This window comes from Carcharodon carcharias, chromosome 11 (assembly GCF_017639515.1).
Source record: "Carcharodon carcharias isolate sCarCar2 chromosome 11, sCarCar2.pri, whole genome shotgun sequence".
NCBI classification, from domain to species: Eukaryota; Metazoa; Chordata; class Chondrichthyes; order Lamniformes; family Lamnidae; genus Carcharodon; species Carcharodon carcharias.
The window spans coordinates 47,661,327-47,678,809 of NC_054477.1; the positions used below are offsets into that span (position 1 = coordinate 47,661,327).

General features: G+C 41.2%; 1 protein-coding gene across 2 annotated transcripts in view; it reads right to left on the bottom strand.

Moving 5' to 3' along the window:
* Window positions 1–17,483, bottom strand: part of pan3 (poly(A) specific ribonuclease subunit PAN3) — a 203,791-nt gene that overhangs the window by 173,643 nt on the left and 12,665 nt on the right. The window lies entirely within an intron of this gene.

Sequence of the window (17,483 nt, forward strand, 5' to 3'; positions counted from 1 at the left end):
CTCGGACTCCTTGATGCCATACTCGTTCAAGTGCTTCCTTGATGTCAAGGGCACTCACTCTCACCTCACCTCAGGAGTTCAGTTCTTTTGTCCATGCTTGAACCAAGCCTGTAATGAGGTCAGGAGCTGAGTGGCCCTGGCGGAACCCAAACTGGGCATCAATGAGCAGGTTATTGCTAACCAAGTGCCACTTGATAGCACTGTTGATGACCCCTTCCATTACTTTACTGATGAAGAGTAGACTGATGGGGCAGTAATTGGCCGGGTTGGATTTGTCCTGCTTTTCGTGTACAGGACGTACCTGGGCAATTTTCCACATAGCCAGGTAGATGCCAGTGTTATAGCTGTACTGGAACAGCTCGGCTAGGGCAAGTTCTGGAGCACAAGTCTTCAGTACTATTGCCGGAATTTTGTCAGGGCCCAAAGCCTTTGCACTATCCAGTGCCTTCAGTTCTTTCTAGATATCACAACCAGTGAATCACATTGGCTGAAGACTGGCATCTGTGATGCTGGGGAGCCTCCAGAGGAGGCAGAGATGGATCATCCACTCAGCACTTCTGGCTGAAGATTGTTGCGAATTCTTCAGTCTTATCTTTTGCACTGCTGTGCTGGGCTCCTCCATCATTTGTGAATCCTCCTCCTCCTCCTCCAGTAAGTTGTTTAATTGTCCACCACCATTCATGACAGGATGTGGCAGGACTGCAGAGCTTAGATCTGATCCGTTGGTTGTAGGATCGCTTAGCTCTGTCTATCGCTTGCTGATTATGCTGTTAATAGCTTCACCAGGTTAACACCTCATTTTTAGATATGCCTGGTGCTGCTCCTGGCATGCCCTCCTGAACTCTTCAGTGAATCAGGGTTGATATGCGGGATATGCCGGGCCATAAGGTTACAGATTGTGCTTGAGTAAAATTCTGCTGCTGCTGATGGCCCACAGTGCCTCATGGATGCCCAGTCTTGAGTTTCTAGATCTGTTCAAAATCTATCCCATTTAGCACAGCGGTAGTGGCACACAACATGATGGAGGCCTCAATGTGAAGGCGGGACTTTGTCTCCATGATGACCATGCGGCGGGGTCACTCCTACCGATACCGTCATGGACAGATGTATCTGCAGCAGGCAGGTTGGTGAGGATGAGGTCAAGTATGTTTTTCTCTCTTGTTGGTTCCCTCACCACCTGTTGCAGACCCAGTCTAGCAGCCATGTCATTTAGGACTCAGCCAGCTCGGTCAGTATTGGTGCTATCGAGCCACTCTTGCTGATGGACATTGAAGTCCCCCCACCCAGAGTACATTCTGCGCCCTTGGCACCCTTAGTGCTTCCTCCAAATGATGTTCAACATGGAGGAGCACTGATTCATCAGTAGGAGGTTTCCTTGCCCACATTTGACCTGATGCCATGAGACTTCATGGGGTCCGGAGTCGACGTTGAGGACTCCAAGGGTAACTCCCTATACTGCCACCTCTGCTGGGTTGTCCTGCCAATCAGAAATTTGGATTCAACCCTATCCCCCAGATATTAATAATGAGGACTTTGCAAGGTCGACAGGGCTGCGATTGCCATTGTCGTTTCTGGTGCCCAGGTCGATGCTGGATGGTCCATCTGGTTTCATGTCTTTGCAGCGGTTTGTTACAACTAAGTGGCTTGCTAGGCCATTTCAGAGGGCATTTAAGAGTCAACCACATTGCTGTGGGCCAGGTAAGGACAGATTTCCTTCCCTAAAGGACATTAATGAACCAGATGGGTTTTTACAACAATCGACATTTGTTTCATGGTCACCATTTAATTCCAAATTGAATTCAAATTCCACCATCTGCCGTGGCGGGATTCGAACCCGGGTCCCCAGAGCATTACGCTGGGTCTCTGGATTACTCACCCAGCGACAATACCACTCCACCATCGCCTCCCCTTTGATTAGTCCATATGATCTTTCTCTATACCCAAATTGCATACTCTATCTCATCATGTTTTCTTGGGCCAAAATTCTGTCATATACGTACATGCGATGTGTTGTACCTGTGTCTCACCAGTGATGTTAGTCCCATTGCTCTGAATGTTGCTCTACCTCTTGATACTTCTCTTTCTCAGCATTATTGCCAACTTTCCTTTTTCCAATCTGCCTCTGGTGCAAAGGTCTGTATGCATCCCTCTTCATCTTTTGCAGTCACCCCTTTGTCCCCGATGTTTGCTGTGCATGGCTGGCCCCATGTCTCTCTCTCTGCTCACATCTCCCCCACCTTAGCTGTTTGTATTTTCTGCCCTCATCTTTTCTCTCTCCTCCTCCCATTTATGCACAGTGTGTTCTCCAAGTCTTTGATAATTGTGATGTTTCAGTTTCCAGTTTTTTATGTATCTACTAATTGCTATGTAATCAGGCTTATGTAACTCAAGTTTTCCCTGTGACCATTCATGTGTTTTCCATATCCATTCACATGCGCACTCTGACTGCCACTCCAGAACCATGCCCATCACTTCTATTTCACTTTTTTCTCATCTTTTTATTTCTTTTCTCTTTACCCTCTTAAATCCCTCTCTCATGTTATGTTTCTTTTCATTTCTCCTCTCTCAAGTACTCCTCCCATTATAAATTCCGCCCCCCCCCCCCCCATAAATCCCAACTCCAACCTTTTGGTACCCTTGTCTTCTTGCCACCATCCCATGTTTGATTCCCTCTTAGCTAAGTCTACAGCTTCCCTCTGTGCCTCTCTTGGCATTCTCCAAAGGGCCAATGCCAATCTGAAATTTGGATTCAACTATTCCAAAAAACTCCTGGCCAATCTCCCACATTGTACCCCACCCAAACTTGATGTCATCCAAAACTCTGCTGTCCATGTCCTAACTCACACCAAGCGCCATTCACCCATCACTTGTGCTTCTTCACCTACACTGGCTCTTGGTTACGTTATGCCCCAATTTAAAAATTCTCATCCTTACATTCAAATCCCTCCATAGCCTCATCCCTTTCCTATCTCTGTTAGAGGTGCTATATTAATAAAAGTTGCAGTTGTTTCCCAAGTCTTGTTATTGTCTCCACTACTCCTTTATGCCTCCATGGTCCTTCCGAGTTTTAATTCCCCCATATTTCCATGTCTCTGCCGCCAAGAATAAATGAGAATTTCATTAAAGGAAGAGCACCAGGAAACACATCAAAACTTGTGGTGGAAGATTCTGGCAGTCAAAAATAAGGCCAGGAGGGCTGAAGGCCAAGAAATGCTCTGGCCAATAAAGAATGAGACTGTATTTGGGAGGTGTTGGGGGAGAGAAAAACAATGCTTGCATCCAAAGGAGTGGAGCTGGAAGTCAGCAGAGTAGAAAAGGTCAACAGGGGTAAGAAAAGCAAGAAGTAAAGCTTCAGAACAATAGTGGCAAAAAGGAGCTAAGATTACCCGTGCTAATCTAGCACACACCTACCAAGGCCAGAGAAAAGCTCATCTTCAAATTATTACAGTATGGAACCAGCACAACTGAAAAGCTGGGATTCTGATGCTGCCATTAGAAAATAAGTGAAGAGCTTGAGCTGGCTGGGCAGAATGGATGTAACCAGACGTTATAAACATATTTCCAGACTTCCATGAGATGGTGGCATAATGGTAATGTCGGTGAACTAATAATCCAGAGACTCAGGCTATTGCTCTGGGGACATGGGTTCAAATCCCACCATGAATTTGAATTCAGTTAATAAAAATCTGAATATAAAGCTAGTCTCAGTAATGCTGACCATGAAACTATCATCGAGTGTCATAAATATCCATCTGGTTCACAAATGCCCTTTAGTGAAGGAAATCCATCATCATCAAATGCTACCCTTGCCACATCCCATTAAAGAATAAAGAACAATCCTATGAAAGCTATAGAAAGTAGATTAAAGCGGCAGTTTAAAAATTAATGCAGAACTTGAACCAATACAATTAAAAAGAGTAAGGGGGAAAATCATGCTGATCTCTACCAAATTTTCTTTTTGAATTCCTCCCATTTGGTTTCCATCTTTCCTACAGGACCTAGACCACCATAGTCAATGACACCAATGACCACTTCCATAACAACAAGCAATGCACGCGGTGGAGATGGTGCCTTTGACCAAGAGTCTGCTTTCCCTGTCCAGTCAGATCATTTGTCAAATTGTAACAAGACAAGCTCACCACAAAACTGGTTCTGATTTTCATGACAAATATGGAAATGCTAGACTTTTGGGAGGATTAGCATTCTGTGCTACAGTCTGGAGTTATGTTGCGACGCAGACTGGACTCACATGGAACGTGTCTCCTATTGGCAAGATCACCCCTCAAAACTGGATGGAAGACTAGAGGAATGAACCAAATGTGTGCAAGAAATTGAGTACAGATGGGCTGGGTTGCAAATTTGTTTCTAGGCTCATGACTTCTGCTGTACTGATTACCTCTGTATATTGGGTCTCAAAGTCAATCAATAAACTATAGGAACTTAAAAAAAACAACAGCGATGGATTGTTAACACTCTGTTGTCTTCAAATTCTCTGCAACATTCAACATTGCCCAGCTCTGGGGAGCACCCATTTCAGAATAATTTTTTCTTTGTTCCAACAGAGCCAGCACATCTCTAGAAATGCTTTCTTTTACTATACAATTTCACCTCTAGAGTACATCAAGATTTCACCCTTAACTCGCTTTCCTTATTTACATGCTGCCCAGAGATATTACCCACTGTAACATGTATTACCATATACATGCACAACATCCAGCTCTGCCACTATCCTTCATTGAATGTACAGTCACCTCCAAGGTGTGAAACTGCATATTTGGCACTACGATGCATAAGCTAAAACTTTCTCCAACTGAGCAATAGGAAAACCACAGCTAACTTAATTGGCTCCTGTCAAAAACTATGCACATGCTTGTCCCCAACTCTATTCTGCCCATCTCTTTGGCCTTGCGCATTCAGCCAACTCTCAACTATTGTGTCTATTCTGTCCATCCTGAAACAACTTTTGACATTTTAGTGCATTGAGAGTGCTACATATGATTGATGCAGTAATAATGAAAAGAATAATTCAGTGGTTCTCATTTTTGGATGAAGAACCCTTTTTCAAATTGATTTGTAACTGTGAACCTCACATCTAAATTAAAATACCATATTATACTCCTAGTATCAAGTGCTGCATAGTGAGTGCTTAGTTATGCTTTTAAGTAAACAGTTAGTTATAGGTGATATAGGTGTTCCTGCTTCTCAATGCACAGTCTGTCTATCCTTGACAGGACTCAGAGAGCAGAAGGCAGGGAAAGAGCACTAGTGGAACAGGGGAGCAGGGGCACTGGAGAAACACAACCTAGAGAGGAGGAGGAGCCTGGAGAACACTAGAGGAACAGAAAATAGCAGGACCACTGTGGGAGCACAGCACAGGGTGAGAGTGAAGTACAGAGAAAGCAGGACCCTGGAGAGAGCAGCAACGTGGGTTTGCAGGAGGAAGAGCATGAAGAGAGCATCAGAGGATCAGGGGACAGCAGGAGCACAATATGAGCAGAGCACGCCAGTCACTGGTTCACTCTTGACCACTGTGCTGAGTCATCCATCTGTCAAGCCAGCCCTGCATCACAGATCCCAGTTTGAGAAGCACTGAAATAGCTCGTTTAATCACAGAATAGAGGCAGCAAGTTGAAATGCATAGATTGAGACGTTGAACATGTAATTAGCTGCTTGTGTACTTGGCAAGCATGGGCTGACACTGGGAAAATAAGTTACCACAAAGACTGGCCTTCATCCAGTTTGCGAAGAGGTATCGCACACAGTTCAATACCACAAGAAATAAGGATTCATACATTCACAACACATCTGTTCTAATTGGCTTGGTACATGTATTATCTGGTTCCATTGCTGTAACAGCCTTGCTGCGGATTGTGTGGTTGTAATTATTAGTGCGTGAGGGTAAGCTTATTCTGATCACATTCCATACACTTAATGTAAAACATTCACACATTAAAACAAATAGAGACTTCATTTTTAAAAAAGACCTGATTTCCAAACATCAGGAATTACATGAATGCGGCTTAGCAATTATCCAACAGCTGTGTGTGTGGGTGGCAGCGGGAGAAGACAGGGTTCTTGAAAAAATCTATTGCTTTTGAAGCTGATTTAATGCAGAAACAAATTAATGTGTAAAGTAATCAAACTTGCCAACCCCTCTTAAGACACAGTAGAACTAGATGACTAGAATATTGATTTCAAAATAAAAGAAGTTTGTGAGAAGTTTGAATTTCAGTCTCAACTGAGTACGTACTTTCACTTGCATTTATGAAACAAAGAATTTTTGTCAGCTATCAAAAATTATGAGGCGAAAGGATTGCATCACTGAAATACACCCCTGAATTACACCAAAAAGAATGTTGAGAGCATCTATAACAGTAATCACCAGTTCAACACCTTACTTCACTAAACAAGATCTGGTGGCTCATAAAACAGAAACAAAGATTTTTTTTTGCTTTTGAATAGATTATACATTTTAATGTTGTGGTTCATTGTTTGTACCAGTTGCAAAACAGATACATATGATTTATTTTAGTTCATTAATATTAGTTCTCCAGTATTTACACAGAATAATAAACCTTGAGCACATGTTGCAACTGATGTGCAAAAACTATACTGAAAGGCTAAAAGCAGTAACTTGAATGAGGGACAACTAGAAAAATCTGCTATAAAAACAAAGTGCTGTTTTTATTTCAGTTTTCCAACATCCACAGTATTTTGTGCTTATTTTAGAAAAATCTACACCGATAAATTTGAATGTACGCAGATCACAGGCTAGCTGTGAACATTATAGAACATCAAAGTACAGAGAAGGGTCCACTAGTAAAGAAAAAAGATTAAACAACCAAAGGTAAACAACCAAATGCAACAGCTCTGCTAAATTTTTGATGAAAGGTCACAAGAGGGAGGTGATGGCATAGTGGTATTGTCACTGGACTAGTAATCCAGAGGCCCAGGGTAATAGTCTGAAGGCACAGGTTCAAATCCCACCATGGCAGATGATAGAATTTGAATTCAATAAAAAATCTGATATGATGGCCATGAAACCGTTGTCATAAAAACCCATCTGGTTCAAATAGTGCCCTTTAGGGAAGGAAATCTGCTGTCTGACTCTTAAACGCCCAATGCAAACCACTCAGTTCTCAAGGGCAATAAATGATGGCCTAGCCAGTGGCACCCACACCCCATGAACAAAGGAAAAAAAAGATTTTCATCGAATCAGGCCAATTCTGGCAGGTAGAAGTTTTTGGCAGTTCCCATTTTTGCTGGCAGGGGGAATGGAGTGTGGTATAAATCTCACAGGCTGGAAACATGAACTTAGCAGGGCCATTTGAAATTAGTGCTGAGTTCAACAGACCCCATTGTGGATGTTCCAAGGACTTTAACCTGCTTTATGAATTGATGGAGGAGACTTAAATGCTCTTGAAGGGTGGAGAAGCCTTTTAAGCATGAAAAAAACAGGCTGCAGCTACATATTAGAGTAAAAGAAACTGCTGGAGTTTATTGATAGCCAGGCCATCTAATGTTGCTTAGAAAAGAGTTACCATCTGTTCCTGCAGTTTCAATAGAGTTTATTGTTGACATTTCCCAAAGGTTATTATTACAGCTGAACTCATTAAGAATGCTTGGTTGAGTTTCAAAAAGCTCCAAAATCAGCAGGAGGGTTGCATTTAGATTTTGATTGACAGCTTTAAGAGGCAATTAAGGAGTTCAGTTGTCTTTGATGTGGTTAGCGAATAGAAGTTTGTTTGTTTTTATAAAAGATAGGCCAATAAAGGGGATTTAAAATCTTTGAATGGGTTTCATGAATGAGACTGTTTTCAGCATCAAGTGTGTATGATGAAAACGCTATTAGATTGTTAGGAGTTTAATTTTTTTAATCTCCATATGGGTCCCGAGTCTTGCCCACATACTGGCTAAGTGGCTGTGGAGGGGGCATGGGTTTGATGTGGCATGGAGAATTGAGAAGCTGAGAGAGATTAGATCTAGGGGGCCTAACTGCTTTTATAACTGGGACAGAGTCCCAGAAAACTGAGTCAAGCCTTCTAACTAGCCTACAGCAGTACTCGCCCACCCCCGTTGCCACCTCCATTCTGCTTCTGGAGCCGACAGGCCCAACTTAATCCTGCCCCCACCTCCCAGAAACGAAAATTACATGTGGCAGGGCCCTTTATATCGAGGCAGGTCTGCCAATTCAAAGTTTCCCCACTCAAGCTATCCACCTTGATAGTGGAATTTCAGCCCATTAACTGTTTTTCTTCCCACAGATGCTGTCTGACCTGTTGAGTATTTACAGCATTTTCTGTTTTTATTTCAAGATTTCCAGCATCTGCAGTATTTTGCTTTTGCCTGAAGCCTGTTGAGTGAGCCTTAAACTTGAAAACCAGGTCAGCCCTTCAACTTGGTTGCCAGAATAGTTGACAAAAGGCAATATTACTAATGCTTTGGGCGCCACAGAGTGACTCCAAAATCCTCATCAAGGTATGCTGCAAAAGAGACCATTTAACAAATGATCTTATTTCACTATTTCTCCCCCAAATCAGCATTTTTCTACTTCAATTAAATTAGGGCATAGTGTCAATATCAAGAACATTTTATTCCTTGACTCAAAAAGAATAGAGTAGATTTTGACCTTTAGGCAGCCAAGTGAAGAGATCCACACATTGGGCCAATGGAGAAGTCCAAGAAATTTTGAGCTTTGGGTCTCATTAGCAAGGCTGGGGCAAGTTGCATACTCCAAATACGCCCCCATTGCAAACTACCATTTGGCCAGTGGAGAAACTTTGACTGGTTTGGACACCAAGTCAGCCAGCATGCAACTAGGTTTATGGGGATGGGGGCCGAGGTAGTTTGAGAAGCAGCTACCCATAGTATTCTGTTTGAGTCCAAAGGAGGGGGAGTGTTCCTCTGGCATCTCAAAAATGAAGTTCCAAAGGATTTGAGGCCATCTTTTGGAACTATCTCCTAGAAACAATAGACATAAATGCCAACATAGACCTGATGGGCCAAATGGCCTGTTTCTGTGTAGCCAATGCTTTGCAATATGTAATTGCTTCATTTGTCCTTCCCAGTGCTAGATGTTGCAGAGAAGCAAAGCACAGTTGGTGTATCATTGGTGAGTTGCTCTGTAGTTCTATGTACTGCAACCACATCCAGTCAAGCAAACTGCTCTGTCCTGGAAAGTGTTGAACCTCTGAGTACTGTTGCAGCCAAACCTATCTAGACAAGTGGTGAGTATTCCATCATACTCTAGTTGGAGCCTTGCAGATGGTAAAGGAGGTCAGGAAGTAAACCACTTATCAAAGAATATCCAGTCAGTGTCCTGATCTTTTGGTGACACTGTTAAGGCTAATCCAGATGTTAATGAGTGATTCAGCAATTGAAAGTCAAATAAATGATTGGATTTCTCTTGATTGAGAGAGTTATTACCTGGGATTTATTCTATACAATTATTATATGCCATTTGTTAGCTTAAGCCTGGATGTTAATCTGATCCTGCCATACATTAGAACAGTTTGAAGATTTCTTCCTGCTTTCCTTGATCAGCATACTGTAAATGAATTATGTAGGTTAGGGAAACAAAAACTCATACATACAAGCTATTTAAGAATTGCATTAGGCAGAGATTTATCCTTACAGAGAGTTCCCAATGTCCTAGGCCCAATCATCTTCAGCTGCTTCATCAATGACCTTCCTTGCATCATAAGGTCAGAAGTGGAGATGTTCGCTGATAATTGCACAATGTTCAGCACCATTCGCGACTCCTCAGATACTGAAGCAGCCCATGTCCAAATGCAGCAAGACCTGGATAAAATCAAGGCTTGGGCTGACAAGTGGCAAGTAACATTTGCACCACACAAGTGCCAGGCAATGACTATCTCCAACAAGAGAGAATCTAACCATTGCCCCTTGACATTCAACAGCATTATCATTGCTGAATCCCCCACTATCAATATCCTGAGGTTATCATTGACCAGAAACAGAACTGGGCTCATTGCCTATGAGGTGGGGGTGGAAGCAGAGACGATTGATGATTTCAAAAGGGAACTGAATGAGCATTTAAAGAAAAAAAACTTGCAGGGCTATGGAGATAGAACAGGGAAATGGGACTCACTTGATTGCTCTACAGAGAGCTGGCGTGGACTCAATGGGATGAAGAGGCTCCTTCTGCGTAGCAGAAGTCTCCATGACTCCAGGCAATATTGCAATATAATAAAACTTGATATAAATAAAACAAAACTTGAACACTGCCATTTCCTGCCATATGATGCTGCATCATCCTTCTTCCCATAATGGAGTATATATATCTTGAAGAACATGCCAAAGAAATGTATAAAGATCACTTCATCGTGGTGGCTAAACTTTAAACATTTTAATGAGTTACAAATCAGCTCCCAACTTTTCAATGAAAATGATACACAGCCATAAACAATTAGAATCAAACTGTTTAAATTCTGTAGACAGTTCATATGGGGAATAAATATGTAAATCTTTTTGACATCTAGTCATTTATTTGACAAAACTGTTGATTGAAAAGAAAATACAGTCAAACTAAGCTTGGTTTCATTTTACGAATTTGGAATCAGAGCATTACTCAAATCACAAGGACTGTTACATTATAATCACACACCTGATGTCATATATTACTGATTACATACCAAAAGTAGGCTTTTTCTAGACAAAAACAATGTTATTAATACCCCACAGTAAATGGTCACAAATAAAACGCAATACATCCAGTACTCCAGATGAAACATCTCTCATTTTTCATGAATTACCCCACCGCCAGCACAACAGCTCATCTGGTGTCTCATATATATTTGGCACTGATTGGATGTTTCAATCGTAAGCGTGAAACATGAAGTTATCCATCAAATCTCTAGGGAACTCCACCTTTCCCACCGCAAGAAACAGCCCTGGCCAAAGCCATGAAAACATTTTCTGTGACTACAACTGTGGTAAATTTTCCCTCCTTGCCCACTCCATCGCCATGAACATTGCCAACTCCATTATTCCCCTCTATTGTCCAGCTCAAAAGAAAAATGCTTGCATTTACAAAGCGCCTTTCAGATTCTCAGAGCGTCCCAACCAATTAAGCACTGTTTTCAAGTGTTGTCACTGTTATAATGTAATAAATGCAGAATCTAAGTTGTGCATAGCAAAGTCCCACAACCACTGAGATGTTAATGACCAGATAATTTGTTTTAGCAATGCTGGTTTAAATAGGAATGGTCTGGCTTGATTCTACTTTCACCTCTTCAATCACAATCATGATAACAGTCTCTCTACAAATGGGTTCCCTTCCCAAGGTGATATAAGAACATAAGAAGGAGAAGCACAAGCAGATCACCCCTCAAGCCTGCTCCATCATTCAATAAGGATCATGACTAAGCTGATTGCAGCCACACTCCACTTTCCTGTTTGCCCCTTCATAACCCTCGACTTTTGTAGCTTAAAAATCTGTCCAGCACAGCCTTGAATATATTCAATGGCACAGCATGCACCTAGATAGAGAATTCTAAAAATAAACAAACGTTCAGGGAAGAAATTCTTCCTTATCTCCATCTTAAATCACCCCTTACTCTGAAAGTCTTCCCCCATGAAAGGAAACATCCTCTCTGCATCTACCCTGTCAAGCCCTCTCAGAATCTTATTTGTTTCAATAAGATCACCTCTTAATCTTCTAATCTCCAATAAGTGCAGGCCCAACCTGCTCAACAGTTCCTCACAGGACAATCTCTTCATTCCAGGAATCAGCCTAGTGAACCTTCTCTGAACTGCACCCAATGCAAGTGCATCCTTCTTTAAATAAGGAGACCAATATGGCACACAATACCCCAGGTGTGGTCTCATCAACATCCTATACAGTTGTTAAAAGATTTCACTACTTTTATACTCCATTCCCCTTGCAATAAAGGCCAACATTCCATTCACCTTCCTAATTACTTGCTGTATCTGCATGATAACTTATTACGATCCATGGGCAAGGGCACCCAGATCCCTCTATGCCACAACATTCAGGATCTTTTTTCCATTTAAATATTCTGCTTTTCTTCTTCGTACCAAGAGGATAACATCATGTTTTCCTACATTATACTCCATCTGCCAAATTTTTGCCTATCCAATTAACCTATATATATCCTTTGCGGGTTCTGTGCCCTCCTCACAACTTGGCTTTTCCATCTATTTTTGTATTGTCAATAAATTTGGCTACAAATAAATTGTTCCTTCATCTAAGCCATTAACATAGATTATAAACACGTAAGGTTGACATTTGGCTCCCTCTTCTTCCTTGTCTGCCAATGTCCCTTGACATGACCAGCAGACAAGGTCAATTTTCATATGTATGCTGGTGACAGTCAGCTCTACTTCTTCACCATTTCTCGACCCTTTCATTGTTTCTGAGCAGTTCTGCATTAAATTTAATTTGCCACACATCTTTCCATTTCACTAATCTATGAGTTTCATCATCTGAAAATTTTGAAATGATACTCTTTATACGCAAATTCAGGTCGGTAAAATATATCAGAAAGAACAATGGCTAAGTACTAAGCCCTGGGCAATACCACTGTATACTTCCCACCAATCTGAAAAATAACCATTTACACCTTACTACCCACTGCTTTCTGTCTCTTAGGCAATTTCATAGCCAAACTCCCACTGCCCCTTCAACCCATTAGGAAGCCATTTGAGTACTCTGGAAAACAACATTTTCTGTCAAAACTTTTCATCCCGTGCTCATTAGGACAGTTCACAAGAAAACACGCAGAATTAAATGTTAAACAATGCTTGGCAGTTAACTGTCAGTCACCATCAACTGGTGTAATATCAATGGAAACACCTTTACCAGAGTCCACTTGCCAACCAATCAGCACTTTCTCCTCATACAGTATAAATATGTTGTTCCCCTGACATTGGTATTTTCCTGCGAATTGTCCTGAGTACAAAAAGCTTTGTCAAAAAATTTTTTTTCAGCAATATTCAAGTTCTGTACCACCAAACAACTATTTCTAAAACCATTTCTTGCCACAATGTTCAATTTGTCCCACTGCCTCTTAATTTTATTTCTTGATGAACAAAAATAAATCACAGATAGAATTTCCAAAGCTAACAACTTTAATATCCTGTTTTTGCAGTTATGCATATGTAGCGTTAATCGTTTGCTGAACCTGTGCTGCCTAAACAAGCATTACACTGGGGGAACTTAAGTGGTCTGGTGGTAACCAGTAAAAGTTCCCTGTTTCTAAGCTCCCAGCACCCAACAGGGGCAAATGTAGGAGGCTTGTGTCCTCCTAGCAAATTACTTGCTACATGAAATGATGCCACCTTACCAAGAGAAAAGACACCTAAGCTGACAAATGCTTCATTTGAATGGGCAGCAGCACACCCACAAGGACATTGCAATTAGTTACTACTAACAGTGCTCTACTGTATGGTAAACAAAATAATCCTGACCAATACACAATCTTGTAGTTTAAGATTACTTTGAACATACAATTAACCAAGTGAGCAAGGTGTAGAATATTGATATTAGCAGAAGCCCGCAAAACATTTGCAGTGAAATTAGTATCTTTACTGCAATGGTACTTCTTTAAATTCCCATCCCATGCCATTCCATTCTCCCATACTATCCCTCGTGCCATACTCATCTCATTACTTTCATTCCCCTCATCATCCCATCTAATTCCTTTCATCCCATCCATTCTTCCTATGCCATCTTCATCCCATACCTTTGATGCATTTCCCTCATTCCATGCCATTCCTCCATCCTCCACAAGGTGTACCACCCCACCCCACCCACAATCCCTCTAGCCAGAGGCCAGTCAATAACACATCAAAGCAGCTATATTTCAAAGCAGCAACCACAAACTAAAACTCTCAGAGAAGTGCTTTTTTTTTTGAAGGGGAGGAGGGGGAGAGATGGTGTCAAAGAGCATGTGGACAGACACTGCTTCAATCCCTGCTCCTCTCACTTTCTGATCTCTCTGACCTACATTCAGTGGAAGAGGCTGAAATGTCTCCCATTAATAGGTGTGTGTGTGTGTGTGTGTGTGTATATGTGTGTGTGTGTGTGTGTGTGTGTGTGTGTGTGTGTGTGTGTGTGTGTGTGTGTGTGTGTGTGTGTGTTGTGGGGCGGGGGGGGTGGGGGGGGGGGGAGAGAAAGAAAAGATGCATGGAGAGGAGTAAATCAGATGAGAGAGTCACATCAGGCCAGTTCTGGCCTTTCCTGTCTATGGGGGCTTTGGTAGTAGCTGAGGAGCCTGGTTTGAGGCCTGCCCGGCTGGTCAGCTAGAGTATTTGGCCAGCCAGGAAAAAGTATTAAATTATTCGAAACAAATAGAAGTATTATAATGAGGCTGTTTCACAATATCTGAATTTAGCTGCTCTGTGGCCCTCAAATTAATATGTCTCATACATGCCAGTCTTCTATATAGCACACGTCTCTGAGTACACAAGACTCCACCTTTCAAATCAACTTAACAGCCAATCAGAAAAGTGTGGACAAAAACCGTTCATTATTATTATAGAATCCCACATATAAGTGTAAAAAAATTAAAAGCTGAAGACAGCTACTATCCAAGCTCACACCAGTGTTAAATTTTCTGGCTCAAGTACCTTTGGATCAACTTTTCACATGATTGAACATTCGCTGTTCTGAGATGCATGCAAGCTGCCCTATAAATAAAACAATGAAGCTGCCTGGGTGAAAAATTGTGACTGTTCCAAAGGTGCAGAACAAATTAAGTTTAAAAAAAAACTTTGCTTTTTTTTTTCTTTAAAAGACAAGCATATTTCATTGAGCATCAAATAATCTAGAAATGTTATCAAATTAAAATACACCCACTATACATTTTAATTGCTCCTCCTTACCCAATTTTATGCTTTAAAACTTTTAGTTAGGGGCATCAAGGTACGATATATTATTATTCAGCATACCTGGCATGATGCAGGATGCTGTGAATAAGGGAACTTTGCCGAGAGCCGACCTGTCCCACTGCTGTACACCCATCACTCTCAATCCCAGTGTCATACGATAAACACAAGGAAAACAGAAAATTCTACAAGGACCAGTATGACACAGCATCAGGAGATTCTTGCACAAAATCTCTCTTGCTGGGATACCTTCTGACTAGCAGTTTTAAAGCACTTGCAGAGTGAATTAGATATGTGGTGGCCGGCCTTTCTGGAAAATATGGGATTGTGAGACAATTTGCTACTATACTCTTATTTTTGTTTATCCACATTCAGTACAGACATACTCAGCAAAGGTACAGGAAAGTTAAATGGAGAATGAAGCACACTTACTGAAACAATTTGATGTTTTTCCAATAGTGCCAGCCAATCCAAAATTATAGACTTGCTTTGTGATGGAGAGCCATGCCCACCAGGAACTGGAGTAAAACAGTCTGAAAGTATTGTACTTACGATCCCTGTCAGCCAATGGATTTTTGCCATCCAGAATGGAATGGATAGGATTCCAGCAAAGAAAAGCTGAATTTAGCCCACTACACACCCTGCCCTCCTACCATTTTCAACAAATGTCCTCACCCAGCAGTGGAACAGAAAAAAACTTCTGTAAACACTAGCAATACTGTTCCAATCTTTTGATGGCAATAAAAAACAGAAACTTTAATAGAAAGGTTCACTGGGTGGTTAAATCACCTTAAAAAGACACTTCAAGCCCTTAAAATGAAAAATCAGGACCAGCAAAGCAACTAATCTAGAATGCTGAAACGACTGCATTTAATGCCATTAAGTTCATTGTTTTTTTTAAATAAAATGGGCATTTGAAATGGAGATGAGTCAGGAGGTGAAGTCTCAGCAGAGACAGTGTGAATGAAATTTGCATTTTTAGATAAGTGAGAAGGGTGCTTGATTTTCAAAGGGACACAGAAAATGTTTACACTGGCAAGATAAATAAGGAAAGGTTATTACGTTGATTTTTTGCCAAAAGTGCTGGCTATAATAACACAAAAGATTTTTATACTCTGGGAAAAGTAACTTCTAAAGACAATGGGATTTGCAGATCAAAAAGAGAGAAATATATTTAAAGAAGGATGGGAGGCTGTGTGTAGTGTGGCCGTGTGAGATCTTGAAAAGTGACTTTGTGAAACAGACTTGGGGAAAAGTCTCTAGCCACCCTGCAGAAGTTTGTTGTTCCAGTAACCAAAGTTGTGTTAAAAGCAAAAACAGAAAATGCTGGAAAAGCTCAGCAGATCTAACAGCAGTTGTGGAGAGAAAAACAGAGTTAACGTTTCAAGTCCATATGACTCCTATTCAGAGCTCTGAAGAAGTCATATGGACTCGAAATGTTAACTCTGTTTTTCTCTCCACAGATGCTGTTAGACCTGCTGGGTTTTTCCAGCATTTTCTGTTTTTGTTTCAGATTTCCAAACAATTGTTTTTATTGTTGTGTTAAAAGCCTTTGGAATTCCATTGTCCAGTAGGTGCTTGTTGGTAATATTGCTGGATGACTTTATAAATTCGGAATCTATTTGGACTGTTGCCTTAAAGTGGGTGTGTAGTTGGGAGTCTGGTTAGGTAAAAATTTTGGGAACTGTTATAACAGTGTAACTGTAATCTTTGTGTGTTTAAGTTTGTTCTTCTTTTGTTAATAAATGTTTTAATTTAATCCTTAAAATCTCTGAAGGTGATAAGGGACTCATTACTTCTGACTTCAGTGCACAAGCCTCCTTGTGATAAATACAAAAAACTGCAAAATCATTGTGATAGCGTGGCCAAGTTTCCCTTGTGGATTTGGTCAGCCTGGCAAATACCAGCTGCCATATCATAACAGTGTCCACCATATAAAGCCCCTTCAAAATTTTGTAGGTTTCAATGAGATTGTCTCTCATTCTTCTGAATTCCAGAAAATACAAGGTCAATTTACTCAGCCTCTGATCATAGGACAACCACCTCACCCCAGGGATCAATTTAGTGAAGCTTTGCTGCATTGCCTCCAATGTAACCATATCCTTTCATAAATGTACAGACCAAAACTGCACACACTACTCCTGATGTGGTCTCACCAAAATCCTGTACAACTGTAGCAAGACTTCTTTATTTCTGTACTCCAATCCCCATGCAATAAAGGCCAACATGGTACTTGCCTTCCTAATTGCTTGCTGCACCTACATGCTAACTTTCTGCATTCCTCATACCAGCACACCCAAGTCTCATTGAACATCAACACTTACAAGCTTCTCACCTTTTAAAAATTATTCTGTCTTTTTATTCTTATGACCAAAGTGAATAACTTCACATTTCCCCATATTATACTCCATCTGCCATCTTATTGCCCACTTACCAAACCTGTCTTTATCACTTTGCAGCCTCGGTGTCCTCCCTACAGCTTACCTTTCCACCTAGTTTGGTATCAGCAGCAAACTTGGATACATTACTCTCTGTCTCTTCACCTAATATAGATTGCAAATAGCTGAGGCCTGCATTGATCCTTGCGGCACTTCACTATTCACTGCTGCCAA